The 19,996-nt window shown below is 35.9% G+C and overlaps 1 long non-coding RNA gene across 1 annotated transcript in view; it reads left to right on the top strand.

Annotated features, from left to right (window-relative positions):
• LOC128987014 (uncharacterized) overlaps positions 1-19,996 on the top strand; it is a 77,498-nt gene that overhangs the window by 23,646 nt on the left and 33,856 nt on the right. Inside the window, exon 2 of the long non-coding RNA XR_008490183.1 lies at positions 2,059-2,101. This is a non-coding gene — a long non-coding RNA (uncharacterized LOC128987014). The remainder of the gene's footprint in view (positions 1-2,058; positions 2,102-19,996) is intronic.

The raw sequence follows: 19,996 nt of genomic DNA, 5'->3' as shown, positions 1-19,996 counted from the left end.
AGTAGTATTTCACTCAACAACATGTATTCAAGTAGACGTCTGTGTAGTATCTATAGATCCAGAGCAGTAGTATCTGACTCAGCTCCATGTATTCAAGTAGGCCTATGTGATATAGTATAATTGTAGGTCCAGTTAATTAGTACACTATCGAACTCAGATACGTGTATTCATGTATATGTGTGTAGTATCTATGGATCCAGTGCAGTAGTATCTCACTCAACTCCATGTATTCAAGTAGACGTCTGTGTAGTATCTATGGATCCAGTGCAGTAGTATCTCACTCAACTCCATGTATTTAAGTAGACGTCTGTGTAGTATCTATGGATCCAGTGCAGTAGTATCTCACTCAACAACATGTATTCAAGTAGGCCTATATGTGATGTAGTATCTGTAGGTCCAGTGCATTAGTATCTCACCCAGCTACATGTATTCAAGTAGGCCTATATGTGATGTAGTATCTGTAGGTCCAGTGCATTAGTATCTCACCCAGCTACATGTATTCAAGTAGGCTTATATGTGATACAGTATCTGTAGGTCCAGTGTATTCGTATCTCACTCAGCTACATGTATTCAAGTAGGCCTACGTGTGATGTAGTATCTGTAGGTCCAGTGCAGTAGTATCTCACTCAACTCCATGTATTCAAGTAGGCCTATGTGGTATAGTATCTGTAGGTCCAGTGCATTATTTCACTCAACTACATGTATTGAAGTAGGCCTACGTGTGATGTAGTATCTGTAGGTCCAGTGCAGTAGTATCTCACTCAACTCCATGTATTCAAGTAGGCCTATATGTTATCTAGTATCTGTAGGTCCAGTACATTAGTATCTCACTCAGCTGCTCTGCCTGCTGTCGTCGTGTAGAGTAGACGATACAAGACTTCTGATTGGTCCTCCCCCTCGCCACCGTCCGGAATTAGAGCTTTGACTTTGATGAGAGGTGGCCACGTGGCTCGGACCGTCCGGTTTGGATTAAACCCCTCAATCCCTTTACAGTGTTTCTTTACATTCACTCGTTTGATTATTTTCTTTGATCATCGGCGAACATGAGAAAATCTCGGGGTTTGGATTCGGTCTTGAATAATGTCGTTTGTTACTGCTTTTGATAATCACGTTTTAGCGTTGTAGTTTATAGAAGTCAATCAATTACAAAATTGTGGCGTGTATGTTATGTTTGTTGGTTTAACTGTAGTTTTAATTAGTCTTCAATGTTTGGAATTGAAGATTTGTGTATACACTTACGACTTAGGCCTATTACTTAAGATCTTCATCTAGTCGAGCATTAGTTTATTACAGTAGGTACCACTTTAAAATAACCGAAGGACCATTCTAAACTCTTAAACTATTTAAAATCATTAAAACGTGTCCCAAATATGCAATCAATGCACTAATGAACTTTAATTTTAACTTTTAATTTATTTAGCAACATCGTAATCAACGGTGTATTTTCTGTAAATATATTACTAAAACTCATACATGCATTAAAATTAAATTCGAATCCATAGTAATGTAGAAATACGCAAAACAATAACATTTATGTACTTTTCGACTGCAATATGTTTACAAAAACGTTGTGGTAGATGTTAGATAGTGACAGCCTATTTTGATGCATATTTGTATCTCAGTTTCTCGCTTATTGGAAATCCTTACTCATATTACATTTTTTCTGACACTCATATTTGTTCTGATGTGTAAAGTTTGAACACGTTTGCTATTTTATGCGGTGCTTTGCTTCAACAATTCGCATAACAGGCATTATTAAACTAAGTCTCAAATGTGGTTGCAGATTTTTTTACTTATGTGCAGGAGCCTGACAAATCAGTATAAATAAAACGTAATATACTGTAAAAGATCTGTAACTCATCACATACATTACTAACGAAGCGCTATTTTTAGTTGTTACAGTTTAATTTAATTAAAGATAGGAACAATTTGACTATTTTTACTGCTGAAGTTAGTATAAATACTCATTAAAACATCAAGTTATGAACAAAAAATCTTAAGTGTTAATTAGGTAGTTTATAACAAGATTTATTTCAATTAATATGTTTATTGTTTCAGATTTGTGATCAAAACTTGACACTCCGGAACCTAAAAGGACTATGTAAGTAGCTAACTTCCATAACTAGCATTATAAACGTAAATAGTAGTAAATCACAATACCCATGTATGAGCTTGTTTATTGGGTTAGTCAGCTTATGGTGTATTGTAACAGCCAGTTTTATTTACTGAGGTATGCTAACGCTAACTCGGTGTACAAGCTTACGGGGATTATTAACTTATCTCATAATGGAAATGTGGAAGCAAGCTATCTACTACATTAATTTACGCCTCTCTGAATCATAACTGAATATGATTAGGGGATAATGTGTAAATGTATGCCAAAACATAAAGCGTGGACATGTATTTTTTATTTTCATAAATTATATTGTATTTACCCAATTAGTCGTAGGCCTACTGTATCGTTTTTCTAGCTGCATTTAAAGTGTGAACCCTAAACTTAGAAAGATCTACTGTACTTATTACGACCATTTATTTTTAAGAATTTTTCATGATGGTTCTTTTCAAAAATTATAACAAAAAAATGTACTATCCTTTATTTTGCATTGTTCATTCATTTTCCGTATCGTTTGGTTGTGCATCTAAAAAATCCTCAATTAGTTACAAGTTATACAACAATTCAACATTGTCTCCTAATTGCCAATTACCACAGACTGGCTTGTTTCCAAACCAAATCACCCAAAACCAATTTATGCCTCTTCTTGCAACGAGTGGTGTTCGTGAGTGTAGCGATTAATTTATTGGTTTTATCTAATGCTCTGCTGGTGGGACTTTTAAACAATCTAGTGAAGTATTCGAAATTTTACGAACACTTATTAAACACCTACTTATGATTTAACACTAAATTGAACATACAAAGGTATTTATTATATTATAAGAAACTTGTTTAACAGGAATAAGAAATAATGCGAAGACTCAAACTATTTACATCCTTCCTTGTGTATTTGATCTTCTCTGCGTAATTAATGCACGATAAGTTAATTTTAATCGTGGTTTTCATTTCCATCTTTAGGATCTTTAGGAACACATAGGCTATCTCAAAAACTACAAGATACATCTCATATTTGTTTGTTTGTTTTGTTTTACTCTTTCAGATGTACAAGATAAACACAGGGTTTTGTTGTGATAGATAAAAAATTAATTTGAAGTTAATTCAATTAGTTTTTTAACCGGAATATTTTTCAATAGATAAATAACACCGTAAAAATTCAAAACACTCAATTTTTTTTAAACTTAAGTACAAAGACATAAACCAATTATCAAGAATCGTGAATATATCTCTTATGGTTTTTTAAATACGTGTTCCTGAATATTAATAAAACAGCATTGCGAAGTTAGCTGTCCGAGCCAAAAAGAAACAGAAAAAATATCCGAGCCCCCTTTTAAGCCTACAATATGCTACTGTATTACTGACACTGTATTGTATTTATCGCATGATGGTCCTTGATAACATTGAAGTATGATCAAATGGCCGCCATTTAACCATCTTAACATTCAGATTGATGATAAATCATTATGTTTGCTACGGTATTACTGACACTGTATTGTATTTATCGCATGATGATCCTTGATAACATTGAAGTATGATCAAATGGCCGCCATTTAACCATCTTAACATTCAGATTGATGATAAATCATTATGTTTGCTACGGTATTACTGACACTGTATTGTATTTATCGCATGATGATCCTTGATAACATTGAAGTATGATCAAATGGCCACCATTTGACCATCTAAAATGCAGATTGATATGATAGATCATTATGTTTGCTACGGTATTACTGACACTGTATTGTATTTATCACATGATACTCATTGATAACATTGAAGTATGATCAAATGGACACCATTTGACCATCTAACATGCAGATTGATATGATAGATCATTATGTTTGCTACTGTATTACTGATACTGTGTTGTACTTGACTAATCTTTGATAAGTAATCAGGTATTATAGATAATGCAAACACTACTAGCACATACAAACTTTTAGGCCTGCAATAGTTGTTTATGTATTGTTCTAAGCTAAACATGTGTATCCTGTACAGTATATGGATCAGATCAGCATCATCTGCTACTACTGTAATTTCATTATACTGTATTGTACTCTCTAAATGTTTGATGGTCTCTTATCGCTTAGTATAGGCTTGCAATATCTGCTATTGTGATACTGATATTGTATTGTACTTGACTAATGTATGATGTTCCTTGTTTGCTATTCAGTCAGGTATGAGAGATAATGTAAACACAGATAATACATCACTTGCTATACGCCTGCAATATGTACTTCCTTATTGTTCTAAGTTAGACATGTGTATCTTGTACATGGATCAGATCAGCATTATCTGCTAAAAGTTTGATGGTCTCTTATCGCTTAGTATAGGCTTGCAATATCTGCTATTGTGATACTGATATTGTATTGTACTTGACTAATGTATGATGTTCCTTGTTTGATATTCAGTCAGGTATGAGAGATAATGTAAACACAGATAATACATCACTCGCTGTACGCCTGCAATATGTACTTCCTTATTGTTCTTAGCTAAACATGTGTATCTTGTACAGTGATCTAGGTTTTCATATAGCTTGCAATACATTCTTAACTCCTATTTACATCAATTGACAAGTTTTGATGTATTTGCAACAGTTTTGTCCATTAGTACGAGTAATATAACTACTTGTGTGATATTTAGACACTACCTTGAGTCTGGTTCCACCTCGCCTGGTAGGATCTTCACTCATTCTTGTTCTAAGGGAGTGGGTGTCAACATTCCTTTCCCTCCGGATGTAGGTTGGACCCATTTTCAATCAGGGACTGGATTAATGTCCAGCTCAAAAACACGTTACAATTATTTAAAGTAATTTCTGTTGTCTTTTTGGTAGGATTAAATTATTTAATCATCTGACATTATTTGGAGTAACTTGATTTGAGTAAATTGATTGTCCCTGTGTTCCTTAAACATATAAGGCCCAACTAACTAGTGATTATGTCACGATTTTTAAGGTCTATAGTCAGGGTATTAAAATATGTTAAGCCTGGTTGCCGATACGTCATAAAGCGGATGAGTATTCTATAAGCAATTAAAATGCCAGTGTACGCTATGATATTCGAATGCTGATCTTTATTCGAACGCACTATGTGCAATTACCCTAAATATTAATTTCGAAGGAAACCTAAATGAAATGTATACGATTTCATACTCGCTCCTTAGGATTATCGCTTAGCTGTAGAGAATGTTATCTAGTCCGGTAAGTATTAATACGTATATGTATACGGATAATAGATGTGAGCAAGGTAAATGTGATCTTACCAATAACAAGAAGTTTATTGACCAACTGATTCATCTAACTAATAAACCCATTGAATTATCAATGTGAATGAAATACAGTAAACAGTAAATAAAAACATGCAGGGAATAAAATATTTAATTAGACATGGAGTTAAAATTACTGCGTTTATTTTCTATCCATCTATTTTCTATATTCTCTTATTTTGGTACACGAATGCCATATTGTGTTTATGTACCAGCCAGTTATTTCTGGCCACTGTTGTCCCCAGCGCTTTATAAATACTCCGCCGTCCGTGTTGAGAGCCGGATGGTCCGGGTCGGCGCGCGGCGTCTCGTCGGAGTGGAGTTGCGCTCGCCAAGGTCAACCTGTTTTTGGTTTGTTCCGCGATCCGCGACCGCGTTCGATACAAGGCGATACTCAATAATACCTTAGCTGCAGTGGTATTACCCACCTGATTACAGGACCAGCGAAACCTTGGCTATCAAATTGGTTAATATTCGTGTTTTCTGCGGTGCTTGTGTGAGGACGAAGGGAAGTAGTTCCCCTCGAAGGCTGTGTTATATTAGCTGTGTGAATGATTCAGTCTTATTTTTGTTTTCTGCGCCTTAAGAATTTAAAACGTTTTTTACTACTACTCGTATATGGTCCAAACCCTGGACTACTAACTACTAACTTACTACTAACTTAAACGTAGGTAGCATAGTTTGTTAATACCCTAAAACAAATGGTATGTAGATCCAGAATCGATTTTGATTGAGATTAAATTGTTTGCAAACGAGATTTTCCACATTGTATTGAATAAACAAACGTTGTTTTTAAATTGCATACTTGATACTGAGAGTGCATATAAAAGGAATCAATCATTAGCTTGGAATGGAATACCGATGACGTCATCGCGTTGCTCGGCAGCTTTAAACATATCCATATCAATATCTGGTCAATATGAATGATCGCAGCAAATGCAAACCTCTACTACCACGTAACATCATCATAATAATATTTTTAATTTTACTTGCATCATAAATAATAAACTTTTTATTGTCGAGAAACGTATTCTCCTATTTCTCTATTGAACATATATTTTTCACGTTCAGTCGTATACAGGGTGTCTATACTTTATCTTGATCACCAGGTGAATTAGTTTGTTAGTTACCTGCTGAAAACGCCTAAATAAGAAATGCAAATTCCAAACTCAAATGTGTGACAAAATCCAATCAAGAAGTTTAGAAGGAATATTAAAGATGGAATATCGTTTTTTATATCAACAGGCTTTTAGTTATTTTTGCATGTTTTTATTATAAATTTTTTGTTTAGCCCTGACGATTTTTATAAACAGTAGGTACAAGATTTCTCCCCTGTATTCAAAGAAAATAAAGGAAACGGATCGATCGCCGATACAGATTAAAATTGATTCTTAGTTTCTGATTCATTTAAACTAACATAGAATGTATGGATGTTACAACAATTTTTGAATCAAAATTTTTATAATTTTTGGATTTGCATTCATAATTTTTATGTTTATCGCCATCTTGTATAATATTGATAGAATTTAGAAAAATTATATTTTGTGCTGGAACAAAAATGTAGGGGGGAAAATAGCTACCCAAGCAATATTAGTCCAAACAAAATAGTCACTCTGTGTATGCTCTATTTACCACCAAATCAAACTAGTCTTGCTTGAACACGTGTAAAAAAGAGGCAATCTACTTCGATTCCAATCAACGAATTGAGCACTCCAATCATTATCAAATCGTAATCCAACTATGAAAAAACAAAAGTAACCCTCTATACGTTGGTGTATCAATAATCTATATTTTTACTCTGTGGTTTTTTTCAAAAAGGTTGGATGTAGTTGTGGTAAAACACAGGGTCTCTAATTATTTTTCCCAGTAGTAAATCATTTTACAGGTTTGAGACCAGTCGTAATATATTTATTAATTATTTTATGCTCAAAGAGGACTAAATTAATAAATATCCATCGATAATAAGTGATTATATGACATTTTGAGTAATATTAGAAAGCAGTTAATCAGAACCGAAGTTTCATCTATATTAATTGACCATTCCTTACTTATAGTAAATACCCACAATGCAATGGATTCCTCTGTATAACACCAGTTCAATGTGTATACTTTGTTTCCTTAAAGTTTTCAGCTATGTTGTCAGACTGGATTCTAGGTATAATTTAAAAAACGAGCACCTTATTCTCTGTAGCGTTTGCAACAAGATTTTCAACGAATAAGGAAAAATACACTCCTTGAGGCAACAAATTGCGTTCTCAGGTATCACAAAACCAACAATTGTGACGCAGTCAGTTTCCAGAAATCATCGAATATCTGACTCTCCGGTCTGTAAACGTTATCTGTAGTGAGCCCTTTGATTAATCAATCATTGTTTACTCGATTGTTGGTTTGCTTTGCTGTTTATATCTCCATCTATTGTATCCGCCTTTCACCGCTTTGAGTCGAAAATAACTCATTTCAAGTTGTAATTCTAATATTCAAGTAGTATCTAAGTACCTTTGTTTATTTGTTTTCCCCTTTCAATAGGTACTTATTCTTCGGGTGTATTATATCACGTCTATTTTTTCCTTTTAAGTATTTCTTTAGTTGATATGATGTTTGATATGACGTTTTCATGTAACATAATAGTTATTATTAATAAGACTTACCAGAGCACACATTTTTTGTATTTTTATTTGTTGATAATGTATTTCGACTCGAAGGTGGTCGTTTTTATGGCCATATTATAAATACCCGCAATAATTTTTAATATCGATACCGTATCATGATGTTAAAGTTGAAAAGTACAAATACAAATATAAAAATAATAAAACTCAAGTATTTTTAGGAATTAAATTATTTTCCTAGTATTGGTGAACTTTACTCCATAATTGTTGGTTAATTTAATTAGATTGTTATTACTAATCCAATTAATATGTAACGATTCTATAATCAATTATGTTCTCTCTGAAATGCATTTAAAGTTCCACTGCTGCAAATGTTAAAATGTATCTTTTTGGGTATGTGATTTCAAATTTACAAGTCAATCGCGAGCAATTACTGTAATAACTGATCTAGAGTCTACCACTTTTTTAACAGCTCATGTGGTAGATTGACTGTTTCAGCCGAACTGTGTACAATTCCCCCACATTCCCAGAGTTGCAGTATTTTTCAATTTTGAACCAAACAAGACATCGGGTCCCCAGCGTGCAGTAACGCACAACGCGACGCGTCAACGCTTTTTACAAAATTACATTTATAAACATTACATGTAATACATAGCTCAACCCAAAACATTTTTACTTACTCTTAATCAGCTAATACCTATAATATTTATTCTGCAATGTTTCCAAAAAAGTACAACAATTTTAAAGTGGAAAATCATACTTTTCTGTTAATGATAATTTATAATGCTGAACTGCTCTGTCAACTACCTTCGATTATTCTTTTCATTTAATCAAAACTCTAACCCTCTGCTCCCTACGTTGATGTCGTCATAATGGTGTAGAATCAATGAGAATTTAAACAACAAAGCCGGTTGTCTCTTTGTGCATTACTCAAAAGGACGATTCAAATCCAGTAGCTTAGAGGGAATGGGCTGATAAATTACCCTTTGTTCTGCACACAATTCCTCCTGGTTTTGCCCTTAAAGCCAAGACGTTCCCGGAATCCTCCAGATTAAACGTCATGTTTTCATAGAGTTTTTTCCTTACTTTTATGATAAGTTTTCTTTGTGTTCTGCGGAGATAAGGCCCGCTAGACTTCCCAACATTGTTTATTTTCTGTTTCTTTATAATGATCGATATTGTGACCTAGTATTGTTCTGGATTCTACTCATGCTCTTAAATTTAAATTTGTTCAAGCGTTCTCGAATTAAAGGAAACCTATTACATTTCACAGCTGTGGGTGATAAATACACGTCAGAAAACACTTAACTGACAGACGATATTTGAATTACATAATGTAAGAGCCAGCAATCCACGTTCTTCGTAAATAGCCATCTGATTGGGGTTGGGCTGATGGTAGTTGTAAGGTGTAGTCGTTTAAACATCGTACTCATATAGTCATATCCGTGCTGATTGTAGTTGTAGGATATGTTCGTTGGAACATTATACACCAGTCATATATTTGTGCTGATTTTTCCTGTTAAAAGTTGTCGTTAAAAAGTATTAATCACATTCGTGCTGATTGCGGTACTCTTTATCTGTGAGATGCAGTAGTTACTATCTCTGTTGATATCAGCTGCGAGATTAAGTCTTATTACGTCGCAGTCATATCCATACTGACCGTAGCTGTGAGGGATGTAGTTGATTATTTTACGTCTCAGTCATTTACGGTCTGATATCAGCTGCGAGATAAAGTCTTGATTACGCTCCATTCATATCCGTACTGACTGTGTAGCTCGTGTGCTCCCGATATCTCCGCGTTCCGCCACCTCCGAATTCTAGAGTGATCCTTATAATCCCGTCACTGCCTACGTTGGTAGCTGTCATTGCATCCACGGCCCGTGGATGGGAGATTTAATGAAAATTTAACCCGTGGGTTGGGTTAGGTTAGGTTGGGTTAGGTTAGGTTAGGTTATGTTAGGTTAGGTTAGGACGGAAAGTCTTAACGCAGGTAGTAACCGAGGATTATAGGGGTCACTCTGAAATTCGGAGGTGGCGGGACACGGAGGTGGCGGTACGCGGAGATAACGGGAGGTAACCGTGTAGCTGTGAGGGATGTAGTTGATTATTTTACGTCTTAGTCATTTACGGCCTGATATCAGCTGCGAGATTAAGTCTTGATTACGCTCCATTCATATCCGTACTGTCTGTAGCTGTATACACAGTAGTTAAAACATCCCAGTCATATCCGTTATGATTGTACAGTAGCTGTGAGATGTAGTCGTTACGCAGTCATATACATGCTGACCATAGCTGTGATACGCCGTAATATACATGCTGATTGCAGATGTGAGATGTAGTCGTTACGCAGTCATATCCATACCTACTGTAGCTGTGATACGCCGTAATATACATGCTGATTGCAGATGTGAGATTTAGTGGTTACGCAGTCATATCCATACCTACTGTAGCTGTGATACGCCGTAATATACGTGCTGATTGCAGATGTGAGATGTAGTCGTTACGCAGTCATATCCATACCTACTGTAGCTGTGATACGCCGTAATATACATGCTGATTGCAGATGTGAGATGTAGTCGTTACGCAGTCATATCCATACCTACTGTAGCTGTGATACGCCGTAATATACATGCTGATTGCAGATGTGAGATGTAGTCGTTACGCAGTCATATCCATACCTACTGTAACTGTGATACGCCGTATACATGCTGATTGCAGATGTGAGATTTAGTGGTTACGCAGTCATATCCATACCTACTGTAGCTGTGATACTCCGTAATATACATGCTGATTGCAGATGTGAGAATTAGTGGTTACGCAGTCATATCCATACCTACTGTAGCTGTGATACGCCGTAATATACATGCTGATTGCAGATGGGAGATTTAGTGTTTACGCAGTCATATCCATACCTACTGTAGCTGTGATACGCCGTAATATACATGCTGATTGCAGATGTGAGAATTAGTGGTTACGCAGTCATATCCATACCTACTGTAGCTGTGATACGCCGTAATATACATGCTGATTGCAGATGTGAGATGTAGTCGTTACGCAGTCATATCCATACCTACTGTAGCTGTGATACGCCGTAATATACATGCTGATTGCAGATGTGAGATGTAGTCGTTACGCAGTCATATCCATACCTACTGTAGCTGTGATACGCCGTAATATACATGCTGATTGCAGATGTGAGATGTAGTCGTTACGCAGTCATATCCATACCTACTGTAGCTGTGATACGCCGTAATATACATGCTGATTGCAGATGTGAGATTTAGTGGTTACGCAGTCATATCCATACCTACTGTAGCTGTGATACGCCGTAATATACATGCTGATTGCAGATGTGAGATGTAGTCGTTACGCAGTCATATCCATACCTACTGTAGCTGTGATACGCCGTAATATACATGCTGATTGCAGGTGTGAGATGTAGTCGTTACGCAGTCATATCCATACCTACTGTAGCTGTGATACGCCGTAATATACATGCTGATTGCAGATGTGAGATGTAGTCGTTACGCAGTCATATCCATACCTACTGTAACTGTGATAAGCCGTATACATGCTGATTGCAGATGTGAGATTTAGTGGTTACGCAGTCATATCCATACCTACTGTAGCTGTGATACGCCGTAATATACATGCTGATTGCAGATGTGAGATGTAGTCGTTACGCAGTCATATCCATACCTACTGTAGCTGTGATACGCCGTAATATACATGCTGATTGCAGATGTGAGAATTAGTGGTTACGCAGTCATATCCATACCTACTGTAGCTGTGATACGCCGTAATATACATGCTGATTGCAGATGTGAGATGTAGTCGTTACGCAGTCATATCCATACCTACTGTAGCTGTGATACGCCGTAATATACATGCTGATTGCAGATGTGAGAATTAGTGGTTACGCAGTCATATCCATACCTACTGTAGCTGTGATACGCCGTAATATACATGCTGATTGCAGATGTGAGAATTAGTGGTTACGCAGTCATATCCATACCTACTGTAGCTGTGATACGCAGTCATATACATGCTGACTGTAGCTGTGAGATGTAGTCGTTACGCAGTCATATACATGCTGATTGCAGATGTGAGATGCAGTATTAGCCTATCTGTAGTCGTGAACGTCGCGATCTCTCATGATAACCTCCCTTTTCGTGACTCACTAGTTTCTTATCAGAGCCAGCACTAGATTACGTATTTACCCAGTTAAAGTTTGTTTCCCTCCGAGATTAAAACCCAGTTTTGCAACATCACCTTTATTCAGGTCAAGTTGTCTGGTTTATGCATTAAACTTATATGGAACTCATCACATCGATAAGATCATATCATTAATAAATTGAAACGGTGTTCCCGATTAACATAATCCGCTATACAAATATTATTATATTATTATATATATATTATTATTATTATATTATTATTATTATATATTATTATTATATTATTATTATTATATATTATTATTATATTATTATATTAGTAATGTGAAATATCGACCAAGCGGTAGTGAATATTTCAATCTGTCCTGTACTAGTGATTTAAATTAATCTCCATAAATATTCTATTGAATTATAATTGAACCAACACATTGATCACACAAACTCTAAAGCAAAAGATGTGTGTGTGTGTTTCTCTCTTGTTGATGTTGTTGATTGATCACACAAATTTGGGGTTAATTTTAATCTGGATATCTTCTATTGATAAAACTAACTTTCAAATTGGTTTAAGTTTTGAGTATTCAGGCTCTCCTTCACATAATTCAAAATATACTTTTGAAAAGACAACATTGTTATCGGATCACATCTTTAACACATATTAAAAGTTCTTTTTAAATGTTCGTGTAGATTTTTACCTTTGATTTACCTTTGACACTTTGAAGATTTAAAATTAACGTGTTGTAAATAAGTTTTGTACTTGCTATTTGAAATAAACTCGAAAGTAGGTCGCATTGTAAAGCTTTGCTTAAGAGAGTCGAACGCCTTGAAAGCGTATTTGCTTTGACCACAATCAGCGAGTTAAGCAAGTTAAATGCCCACTTGACCCTTGTCAAGATACAAACAGTCCTTTGTAAAGTTTGAAAGGTTTACTTACTGAAGGGAATATTTTATTTAGTTATCAGCATACAAAGTTACAAACTAAATGACTTTTTAGTTTCTCATTAAAGTGTTTTACCCTCGCATTACTGCTTCCAATTAACATTTAAAAAGCGGGATCAAAGCGTTGTAAATGTTGCTTTTACATTTTCGATTTACGATTGAATAGTTATCCTCAGGGTATTACATTAATTTAAAATTAAAAGCGATAAATTCGCTGTAGCGTTAAACTAATGTAAGTCCAGCCATAATATTTTTTTTTTAATTTTTCAAGATTGAATTGGTAAACTAATATTCAATATTTTTGGAATACTTAAAAAAAATATTCATAGTGGTGTAAGTGAATGATCATGTTGGAAACCCCAAGATTATAACTAATTTTAGGCACAGGTTACGCAGAATACGACTTGAATCCTAGCTTAAAACTTATTTCACTTCAAGAGCCATGAATTTCTCTTTCTTCTGTAAATCGTATTATGTTAGTACCTAGTACCAGGAGCTGGCCTCTTCCTTCAGTATATTTTTAAGAGGGGCGTTGGATGGGGAAAATGCTAGCTGGGGATCAAAATGTCTGCAACCTGTTTTCTTCGGCGTCAAAATGATTTAGAACTAAATGAGTTTACTACATACCACAAGTTCTTAAAAGTAGGAGTTGGTCACTAGGGCGTAAAGTGAGTATTTTCGACCCGAGTTCAATTTTCACTTGGGGAGGAGGGGGGGATTAGCGAGTGTTTAAAAGACACTTTTTGCCCTCTTTAAAGATCTATATTTTTCGTCATACTGCAACATAATTTAACAAATGAAGTTAGATAAAAAAACCTTTTCATTAAAAAAACCCTCTCAAAACCACTTACAACTTGTTTTCAATTTTGCTAATGCAAATAAGCAGCTGTTTAGTAAGTTACTCAATCATTTGGTCTATGTGTTAATTGTAGGCCTACTTTATGCTATCGATATGTTGAACCTTTGATAACATTGCAATAATAATCTATACCGATGAAATCAATCAATACATACTTTCGGTACGTGCGATTGCTTACAATTGAAGTTTACAACTGGGTTAACAGCTGACATTTACTCCCAAGGGACTAAAACTGCTTTTTACTCCCTAGGGCGTGAATGAGCCACCAACCCCCCCCCCCCCAAACCACTTTTCAGACGTTACAGACCAGCACGTTCAGACGTCCAGACGTTGCAGTTGGCTAGTTATTGGTTAAGTTGACCCGCAACTTATGTATTAAAAACGGCTGTTTTGTTTCATAATGACGAAAAAATAATCTATTTGAGATTAAGAATATTTTTTCTTTATGTTACAGCATCAAACGTTGAGGGACGTTATCGTGGTGGTAAGAGGAACATGGAACACTCGCCCAGTTAATGGGTCGAGTCAGACTTAACAAATCCTTACACCGAGTGTTTGTTTACTAGATTCAGTCAGCCCTCGTGGGAAGGGTGGATTTTCTTATTGCGAACCTTGTTTACTTCCACTTTGATTAGAGTTTATCCCTGGAGGTTCTTGTACAATATTTCCTCTGTAAAGGCTTAGTCATGACTTTATTCTCTGCCACGATCTAAAATATTTATTAAATCCTCAATTGACTTTTATTTAGTTGGGAAGGTAACACTTTTAAGATATAACTAAGCTTTTTTTACATTATAAAAACGGGAATGTTAGCTGGCACTGTAATCATGCACAACATTTGGACGATAACAATTATTATTTTCTATCCTTATTTTGTAGACATTAATCGTCGTTTCTATGTTGTTTTATATATACAGATGATTATGTATGATGTGAAAACAATAGTTTGTTTTTCCTTAAAAATAGGTACTGATTGTCATACACACATCCCTTTGGACTAGTATAACATTGTATAATTTGGACTAGTAAAAATTTAATCATCTATGATAGCCTCTGTAAACGTCAGTAGGTACTTAGCCGTTGTTCAACAGTGTATATTACACCAGAAAACACGAGCCTGAAGGTAGGTTGCAAATTTGCATAATAGCCCTTAACTGTCACCCCTGTAATCTTGCGCGATGGAAGAGCTTAAATTTTGATAGACCGAGAGGGTTTACGTGTTTACCTTAGCGCTTTTGATGTTGGGATTAGTTAGCTTTTCACACTACACCTAGTCGTGTGTTTTTTTTTTAAGGAACGAAATATAATACATGTGGATTTTTTTTATTGAAAATTTCACCTGACGGAGTCGTGGTCCTGACGGACACAGTGGGGTTGACTTATTTAAATATGCGTTTGATCAGAATGCGAGCAAGATTAAAAACAATCGGTATACAGTTTGGTTTATGAAAAGTTCAATCAGGATACTATATAGTTTGACTACCTTATATGCATCCAATCGAAGGGATATAGTTTATTTAATAAATAGGAAGAGCATTTTAAATAATAAACTACCGGTTTCTTATCATATTATGCTGTTGACATTTAATGACAACATCTTATTTACCTTTGGGGTAATCGTGTTTATATTATATTGTGTATAATCTAAAAACTTGTCTTGAATTGGCATTTACATTTAGCTCAAATTGTGTTGATACCGTAGGCCACTTTAACATCTTGTTCTAGACCATACCAATGAGAATCTGGGTAGGTTGATCATTTGTAAAGTATATTATCGTCAAGTAGTACAAAACACGTTCAGCTTCACACAACTTAAAGTACAACTCTAAGGTGCATTATATTTAAACTTCATCAGCAGTTTTGAGTTAAAGAGACTCTGCAAAGAACTATCTCGTTGGTATCTTAAAAGGATGATCTTCTTGCGACAACATTTATTAATCAACTCTAATGTAATCGATGCTATCAATAAAACAACTCTAAATAAATGAAATCGATGCTGTCGACTAAGTTAACACTAAATGTAATCCGATGGTATCGATACAACCAAACTTAAATACAGTACTTCAAACCAACAACTCGTACTATTCATTCAGAAAAATGATAATCTCACCATATTTTTGGCAAAATAACAGTCTTAATTATGAATGTTTTTCAGATTTCTAAGGTTCGATTACAAATTAATCACAAAAAACTTTTTTACATATTAACGTTTTGATTATTCGCCCTAATAACACTATAGATAAAACAGTGAACTTGGTGATTCTTAACGAGGTGATAAAATGGGGAACTTACTAAATACAATTTAAACTTTCGGTAACACTGTCTTTAAAATCAACATTGATAAAGGTTTGGAAATGTGGCCTGATTTTTTGGAATTACTCATGTTAATAATTTTACTATTTTAACATCGAGTAAAAAAAGTTTCTCGTCATATTTTATGTCACTATCATAAATCCCAATCAATAAGCATGGCTAAAAGCCTCGTGTTAACATGGCTCGGGTATGTATGGATGTTTTTATACTGACAAGTAAAACGTGTGAGTGTAATTCATATTTATTATTCACAGAGGCCGTATTTCACATTAATGACATCACAAGCATTAGTCCTGTCACATGACTGGCCAAATATGCTCGCTGCTTATACATTCAGCTTAGAAGTTGTTTGAAGTTAGAAGTTGTATCTTCCAAGTAAAATATTATTATACGAGACTTTTGTATGATCAATCCATTTATACTATGTAATGCGTGCAGTATTAATTGTTTCGATATTTATTAATATAACATAAATATTAATTACCGCTAAATGTTATCATATAGTATTTGCTGTATTTACTGCAGTATACTAAAATGTACTGTAGCCAGTGTGTTGGCATCACATACAAACGTGAGGTATTCAGCTCACTCCGTGTAGAGACTCAACTACTGGCGAGCACGCCAACTTGTGATCCTACATCTGTAGCAGGGAATGTGTTTTCACTCATACAGCCAAGTGAGATAACATGTAGCCAGTGTGATGGCATCAGATACACAACAATGTGAGGTATTCAGCTCACTCCGTGTAGAGACTCAACTACTGGCGAGCACGCCAACTTGTGATCCTACATCTGTAGCAGGGAATGTGTTTTCACTCATACAGCCAAGTGAGATAACATGTAGCCAGTGTGATGGCATCAGATACACAACAATGTGAGGTATTCAGCTCACTCCGTGTAGAGACTCAACTACTGGCGAGCACGCCAACTTGTGATCCTACATCTGTAGCAGGGAATGTGTTTTCACTCATACAGCCAAGTGAGATAACATGTAGCCAGTGTGATGGCATCAGATACACAACAATGTGAGGTATTCAGCTCACTCCGTGTAGAGACTCAACTACTGGCTAGCACGCCAACTTGTGATCCTACATCTGTAGCAGGGAATGTGTTTTCACTCATACAGCCAAGTGAGATAACATGTAGCCAGTGTGATGGCATCAGATACACAACAATGTGAGGTATTCAGCTCACTCCGTGTAGAGACTCAACTACTGGCGAGCACGCCAACTTGTGATCCTACATCTGTAGCAGGGAATGTGTTTTCACTCATACAGCCAAGTGAGATAACATGTAGCCAGTGTGATGGCATCAGATACACAACAATGTGAGGTATTCAGCTCACTCCGTGTAGAGACTCAACTACTGGCTAGCACGCCAACTTGTGATCCTACATCTGTAGCATGGAATGTGTTTTCACTCATACAGCCAAGTGAGATAACATGTAGCCAGTGTGATGGCATCAGATACAAATGTGAGGTATTCAGCTCACTCCGTGTACAGACTCAACTACTGGCGAGCACGCCAACTTGTGATCCTACATCTGTAGCAGGGAATGTGTTTTCACTCATACAGCCAAGTGAGATAACATGTAGCCAGTGTGATGGCATCAGATACAAATGTGAGGTATTCAGCTCACTCCGTGTAGAGACTCAACTACTGGCTAGCACGCCAACTTGTGATCCTACATCTGTAGCATGGAATGTGTTTTCACTCATACAGCCAAGTGAGATAACATGTAGCCAGTGTGATGGCATCAGATACACAACAATGTGAGGTATTCAGCTCACTCCGTGTAGACTCAACTACTGGCGAGCACGCCAACTTGTGATCCTACATCTGTAGCAGGGAATGTGTTTATCACTCATACAGCCAAGTGAGATAACATGTACTGCAGCCAGTGTGATGGCATCAGATACAAATGTGAGGTATTACAACTTACAGTTCTTAATTGAAACGGCATAGTTATAGGGAAACCGTTTCCGTGTTTCGCAATATATTGAGTTCAGCAGCCCATAACATGGCGTTGAAAGGATTCAAGGACAACTTTTGTATACTATATCAAAGAAAAAATTAAGTTAATGACCTACCTTGCATTATCACAATGTTTACTCATGAAACGCAGCACGGTAAAGTTATTCCCCTGCACGTATGTTAGTTGCTGCCAGGTGGATGTATTATTCACACAGCTTGTGTTTTCACATATTTAACGTCACAACTCGCAGACGTGTGGCTGCTCAGTGCAACCATTTGTATAATATTTGACAACGCTAACCTGCACTATAGTAGTGGACAACAAACTTCCTAGGTAATTAGTCCTATTGTATTTTACGATTTCAACAACTTAAGTGTTACCAAACAATCTCGATATGAAAACCTATGTTCTTAGTACGCATCTTACGAATTAAATCGTCGCATATTCAAATGATTGATTTTTCTATAACCGTATTGGAGACATAATTGGTTGATTTTTTGAATCGAACTTAAGGGATTCAGAAAAAAGTGAATGCTGGAAAAAACGGAGAAACGAAATAGAGAAACACACAAGAAACATAATTCTGGCTGTACTACACGAGTTCTTGGCTTAGTAGCAGTAGCTTAACATAATGATGGAAGTATTATAAACCCGATTCACATGTTGAAGTCGTTGCCAATTTAAACATAAAAAATGAACTAAGACTAATAAATTTAGTAAATAATTGTAATGGAACTTTGCAACTTTTGACGAAGCCAAACTGAAAGAAACCCTTTTTTTACCGTCTTTCATGCCATATCAAATGTCTTGGCATGATATACTTGGTGACATACTTAACTACCACCTACCTAAATGTCACCTAACTACATACCTACACGTCATAGAGGTACGTGTACTATAGACTAAGGAAGGATACTAAATTTTTACTGTAGGTACTCTCTGTGAGTGGTACAATCAACTAAGTTCAATTTAAGTAAACAATTAGCTATTCCTGGTTTGTGAATGTGGAATGTCTACAACAGTGTTAGAAATACAGTGATACGCCAACTTCTCGAATAATGCATTAGAAGAGCTAACGCCCGAAGTGGATTCTTCCCCACCGAACGCTCGCCCTCCCCCTCATGGATCACATTCATCATCTTAGAAGGTGTCATAAAACTGATAGGTCAGTAATCTCCGGCCAATCTGGACCTTCTCTAATCCCACCTGCCCTCACAATCTACCACGGTCCCCTCTCAACAGCGCACTCATTTGTTGAGGTGATTAAACATCGCATTGAAAAATAATTATTGACGTTAGTGCCATTAAAAAAAAAAACATCCATTAATTGTGAACTCACTTTATAATTTTGGTTACTTACCTTAATAACTAAATTAAGATTAACATCTTGTGGTTATCTCTAAAGTACTGTATATGATGCATTTGAGGATACCCAACAAATACCCAAGTTTGTCCCTTGCTACCGAGTTTAAATTCTTTTCTCATGACAAGCATCCGCCAGCCAGCATAAAATGCATTCAAGGATCCAGCTGTAAAAGCAAGTTTGACCTTTGATCGGTTAACTCAAAACTTATTTCAAATACCAATGCATACCTATTTCCACAACAATATAATTGATTAGGTTATATCAAACACACCTGTTTGTACCTTGCTCGGTTAGCTCAACACTATTCGTCTAATGGTAAGTCACTAGATGCAACTGTGGATGCTCAACACAGCCAAGTTCGTTCCCAACTCGTGTTATACGTCCAGTCCT

Source organism: Macrosteles quadrilineatus, unplaced genomic scaffold (genome assembly GCF_028750875.1).
Source record: "Macrosteles quadrilineatus isolate MER2022 unplaced genomic scaffold, UCM_ALF_1.0 Scaffold_2__2_contigs__length_208266976, whole genome shotgun sequence".
NCBI classification, from domain to species: domain Eukaryota; kingdom Metazoa; phylum Arthropoda; class Insecta; order Hemiptera; family Cicadellidae; genus Macrosteles; species Macrosteles quadrilineatus.
This window is presented reverse-complemented; position numbering and strand designations above follow the sequence as displayed.